Genomic DNA, 6,487 nt, shown 5'->3' with positions numbered 1-6,487 from the left:
TTCTTCCTAAAACCCCGCCTAAAGCAAGCAAAAATTTGTCAACATGTAGGTAATAACATTTGAAGAGTATTATATTTTTATACTCCTTTATGGACTTCAATTTTTTGTCGGCAAGAAAAATTGATAAGCTAAGAGGGGAGGAGAGAGGCCGGAAAAGAAAATTTTGCGTCATGACAAACATTAGAAACTGAAACATGGCAACTGGCTAGAATTCTATAAAAATTAAAATTAGAACAATTGGAATGTGAAGTTACTTCAATGAGAAGTAATTCAAGTTGAAAACTTAGTTCATTTTTGCTTAATCTTAAATATTTGTTTGAATGTATGTGCTTATATACATTTTTCCCAATCCAAGACATGAAAATTCATCCAGGAGGACATTACATTTTAAAAGACATTTGTTCCAAGCAAAGTCCCATATTCGTCATCAGACAATTTTCTTTTCAACTATCTTGAAGAATCTATTCCTATCTTTCATTCGGAATGACATTTTCTGATGTCGAAAATCTGATAATTGGAAATGTGGGGTTCGTACGTAGACTTCTTTCATCAAATTTTAGTAACTAAGAAAATTTGCCATCGGTTTTTAAATAATTCTCGCTGCAATTTTATTTTAACCACGTCTTGATATTGAAACTTTACGCTAGTGCTTTAAAGAATTGTAGTGGAATAAAAGATCAATCGACCATGATGGTGATACGTTGATTCAGAAATCCTGATTTCATTAATATGGGATATGAAATGAGGAATTGAATTAAAAAAAACTTTTTATTTTCATTATTAAAAAAGATTGACTTCGAAAATAAAGTTGTTTCAGATTGATAAATTTAAAACAACATTACCTATTGCGTATCCGAAAAGCGTTTAAAATATGAAAATAATAGAGTTAAGACAAGCCCAGTGTATTTTCCCTATTGGAAGGAATTTTATTCTTGAAGTGTTAGCTTCTTTAACTTTTTATATAAAAGATATAATTCTTTATCTCTCTCTCTCTTTTTTTAAAGAAACATTATTGCAAATTTTTTGTCGATGATTGAACTCGTTACTGATTCATTTTCGTAGATATTCTTATAAACCGATTTTTAAACTTAAACTCTCGAATTAAAAAGTGTTTTTGGATAGTTGGTTTTATTTTGGAAATATTATTGTTAAATATTTGGATTCTTTAGGTGTATCATTTGCAAACAAGAATTGTTCAAGATTATTGCTCTCTAAAATATTCTGAACGTTTTCTTCAAAGGAGTTTTTTAGTTTGTTTAAAGATTCTTTGTTCCTTTATAATTTTAAATATCCAAGAAAATTTAGATAATGCCTTTTGCTTTGACTTAAAAAAATCTAACGACTTATTTTCTATTGTAAGAAATTGCAAATGATCCTTAAGAGTTTGTTTTCTGTATAATTAATTTATAAAATCTGGAACTATGGGGAAAAATTATTTTCATTTGAAACCTGGTGATTATTTTTTATTTTGTGTTTGCATCATTTATATAAAAGGAATTTCGTTATAACTGAACAACAAACACTATTATATGCCCGCAATATCTTGATCTAATGATTGTTTTTAATGCATTACTATGTGGATTTTTTTTACAGAATGCTCATTAGCACTTTCGTTATATTTATTGTTGTAGTTATAAAGAAAGAAAATTTTGAAAATCGGACGGACATGTAGAATATATTTATCCGAAAAATATACTGTGATAATTTTTTTGAAAAAAATTATTCGAGTTATTTTTATAATCTGAAAATTTATTGTTAAATTCCTAGAATTTTATTTATTTTTTTCTTTTAGTGTCTGTTGTTTCTAAAATCAGAATTACAGCTTTTATGCATTATTTTTTTAGTTTGAAAGGAACATATCTACAGTCAATTTTTACTTTTATTTAAAAAGCTATTTCTGATAAATTATTTCTTTTGTCTATAAGGAAAGAATTCTAATAAATTTAAGGAATGAATTGAATGTATTTGTAATATATAGCCAGACCACAAGGGGTTCAAGTGAAGATGTAATTTTTTTTGAATTTATTGTTAAAGATGGTCACTCTCTCCTGGGATGATTCCCAGCTCATTGTCGCATCATCCGAGACTGATGATTTCCAGTGGAAGTAATTGCCATCTTTTGTTGGACTACATGGTTATCGATGGATGCTATCGGGCCTGAATTCTCCTTCTGAATTCTGAATTCTCCTCCTTCTGCTGCATGGACAAGCGCAAAATGGCTCCATTTATTGGGTTACATGTCATCGAAACACAACCGATAAATAACTTTGATTTACCTTGGAACGTGAAACATGTATCATTAAACAGTGAGTCTTTCGTAACGGTTTCTCCTTTCTCAGTCGAAAAGACCATGACCGCTACACTTGGCGAAATATAATCAATTTGCTAACTTCGTTTTTGTGACTTTTTTATAGCAATTTCAAGGAAAAAAAGATACAGAAAATTTAAAAAGAAAACTTTGCAAAAATGCCGATTACTGTAGAATCTCATAAAACATTAAACTTCTATAAAGGGGTTATATCAATTGGAGAATTTTTAAATGATCTCGTAGAAGGAATTGCTAAAGAAGAGGAAACGCGTTGCGTACGCTCATATATACATTTCTTATCTCTTTGATGAGATAGAAAACTATTTTCTATCGAGCGTCTTATTATAATATTTAATAGACGTAGACTTCCACAACATGTTAAAGAAAAATATATTAAAGTATTGTATTTCCGTATGGCCATTACGGAAACAACTACATTGCTCCAAAGGCCAACGATTTAATCATTCGAGAATCAACTATTATAGGTCTTTAACTTCATGGTCGAATCGTTGGCATTTGGAGCAATGTAGTGGTTTCCGTAATGGCCATTCGGAAGTACAATACTTTAATGCTAGAAAAGATCATGACAGTAGATACGCTCCAGAGATACAAACTTCGGTTGTAAAGAAACTCACATCCTTTATTCTTGATCATCGTTTTTTTGAAAGTTGGAAACGTAAGTGATGTGAGATTCAACTAAAAAACCAATCACTTATCCGGAATCCAAACGTATTGTGGTATCTATGATTCTTCAACCCGGAACCATTTAAGCATTCTTGGTGAAGACAAAACTGATTATAAACAGTTCCCAGACTTTTCCTGAAGATATACATCTTGAATCTCTGTCATCTGAAAGTACGCTGGTCATTTTTACTGATGTATCATCTGCTTCTAACAATTTTCATTTCGAAAGACTTATTTCTGAACAAAAGAATTCCCATACAAAAAGTACCAAATTTGTCTTCAAATTCTCCGAAGTCTGTAGCACTGAAAGTCTTTTGACACAAAATTTAGTGTTAAAGTTGAAGAAATCTATCCTGAAAAATTCAGTTGCTCTAAGACTTCAAAAGAGAGTGTTCTTTACGCTGATTCGAATTTATCATCCATTTGATATGCTTGAAAGTTTTTACCTCAACCTCTATCCACCCGATGAAGAGGAAGGTAACGATGTTAAGATAAGTCTCGCCAACTCAATCAAATCCTCTCAATAAAACTCTTCAAATCCTCCATTCTTAATAGGTATCTTCAATTCGTTGAAATATCATTGCATAAGGCCAAACTTTGTTGGTGTAAATCTATTGCTAACAAATTTCATCCAATTTGCATTGGAATATAAGAAATCTTTTTGAAATCAAATGTATCATTTATAATATGTGGGTACAGCAATGCTAGTAAGGGTACAGACTGTAGGACGTATAATCTGTAGGCCAAATTTATACTATAGTTTGTCTCTTTAATTATGGACTTTGTTACAGGCTGTGGCTGTACAAGTCTATGTCAGAACTCTCGTAACTGTGTGCATTATTTATCTACCCTACTTGATATCAGTAAAAAAAATCTTAATTACCTCATGCGCCAACTTCCAGCACTTTTTCTCCTGCTTGAGGATTTAATAGGTATAGCACTTTAAGAGACTCGGATAATACTCATCCCCATGGGCGATAGATTGAACAGTTTATATGTGATATTTTTCTCTGCTTTCTCAATAATGATGAGAAAGCACACCTCCATGAACCTACATGTACTTAAAGTAGCCTACGACGGATTACCTTATCGCATTTAAACGACACGAAGACCTCGTTTTTCGTGTTTGCCATTACAGTCAGAATGAGTTTTAGTTCAAATAGATTTTTTCCATAACAACTTGTTTAACTTTAAGCCAGTTTTTATGAGAGAAGGTCACTAATGGTATTAATAAATAATCCCTAATTCCTATCCCAATACAGGAAATATGAAAGTTTTTTCTCCATTAGATGTAGCCAATACTTTTGGGTCATGCTTTTGTATAAGTTACCTCTGCAGATTTATTATCAGATTTATTTATAGTAATGGAGAGTTGTATAGAAATTTGCGTTTAGATTTTTCTTCTCGAAAATTCTTTCCCTAAAATAGCGAATAAATTGCCAAATACTTCACCTAAGTTTCACAATAGCAGTCCCAGTACCGACAGAATCACATACATGTAGTAGGCCCAACTACTTGAATTCTACTTTGCTCACCAACCTGTTAGATTTATTTAATAGATTATGGATTAGCAACAGTTTCCTTTGGTATAAGATTTAATCTTAAAACTAGTTAAGAACTAGTTAACTCTCTCAATTACCGACCTATTGCATTGACGAATTGTTAATGCAAAACGCTCGTACGCATGACTAATGCACGCTTGGTCTACGATCTAGAGACGCAGTATTGCATATTATAATAGCAGAGTGGATCAATCTTTAATAACATCATTCTACTTGAAATCAAAATTCGCAATACATTTATTCGTCGTAACGATCTTTCATCTGACTTAGATGAAGCTTATGATTGCACTTGGCGCTTCAGCATTCTTCAAATGCTCTTTAATGTAGATTTTAGACATTTTAGACATAAAAACATTTTGATCCTTCGTATTATTTCTTGTTAATGTGTGAAGCTGTTATTCCTATAATTTTATCCGAGCTGAGGATGCTCCACAAGAAAGCGTCCTCAGGGGAACTGTGTTGATCCTACATCTTAGCCAATTACTGCATCGTTTACCATTCTCCACCAGCTGAAATCTATGTGTTGATTATTTATGCGTTGATCTTACCATGATTCCAATATAGCCTTACTGAGTGGTAGTCACAAAATACAGTGAGCAAGTTAAGGGTTTGGTGTGACACTAATTGACAGACTCTTTCTTCTGAGAAAAGTCGTTGCGTACACTTAAGCAGGAAGCGAAATTTGCATCCAGATTTGACTTTCTGTATAAAGAACATCGTCAATTCCGGTAATGATATACGACTTTCAGGAACAATTTTTGATCGAAAGTTTATTCTTCTTCGGGGCATCATATATCTTCGGAAGAGGTATCAGAAATCTTTGAATGTCCTTAATGGTATCATCTAATGCATCTTGGGCATTAGACTATACCTTAGACTTGGGTTAATATACAGGGTGTTTATAAAGTCCCGGACCCATTTTGATGGTTAATAACTCATAAAATAATAGAGATAGATTAAAATTAATAACATAAATGGTTAAATAGACTCAAAAAGTTTCATGACCCTTGTCAATGAACTTCCACGTGTGCCCCCTTCGTCGCACGGAGAATATCAAGTCGATAGTCAATTTCACGCCAGGTAGCGACAAGCTTGTCGGCATCCACAGAGCCATTTGCGCACATTATGGCGATTAACAATGCCAGAAACAGGAAAGGATGCTTCATCGGAGAACATTATGCTCTTCAGAAAATCAGCAGCATCTTCTATCCTCCTTAACATAGCCGCTGATCTCACAGATATTCTAGGATTGTGTAAAAATGTCTCTCTGACACGCTCAACATCAAAATCACTTGTGCAAGGACGTCTGGAACGTTTCTTATCTTCGATACTTCCAATTTCTAGAAAATTCTTTTTCCACCGCAAGATGCTGTTTTTGGAGGGAGGATCTTTTTGGTAAATTCTTCTGAAATTTCTCTGTGCTTGCACTATCGATTTCATTTCTATAAACCACCATAAAATCTGTGCTTTCTCTTGTGGTGTATGCATTCTCCTTAATATCCACTCGAATAAAACATCACATACAAAAGTACTACATAGAACAAACACGTCAAAAGTAAACATAACATTGCAATAGTTGCCAAAAACAAAAGAGAGAAAAATGCAATTAATAAGCAGACAATATTTAGAAAAGTACAGATATTTAGACTGGAAAATGAAATTATCTGAAAATAACCACACGTGCAGACGATATTTACAAAAGTAAAAATATTCAAACCTGAAAAGGAAAATATATGAGTTATTCCATCAATAAATGCCATAAGTTTGTTTATATCTTTATTATTTTACGAGTTATTAAACATCAAAATGGGTCCGGGACTTTATAAACACCCTGTATATTGCAGGTATATGAATTTGCCCAATCTTCTGTTTTACATTAATTGGATATTATATATCATTCGGTTTTAAGGTTATGCTCTGGAGCTTCCCATAC

The sequence above is a fragment of the Argiope bruennichi genome, chromosome 6, assembly GCF_947563725.1.
Source record: "Argiope bruennichi chromosome 6, qqArgBrue1.1, whole genome shotgun sequence".
Lineage (NCBI taxonomy): Eukaryota > Metazoa > Arthropoda > Arachnida > Araneae > Araneidae > Argiope > Argiope bruennichi.
This window is presented reverse-complemented; position numbering follows the sequence as displayed.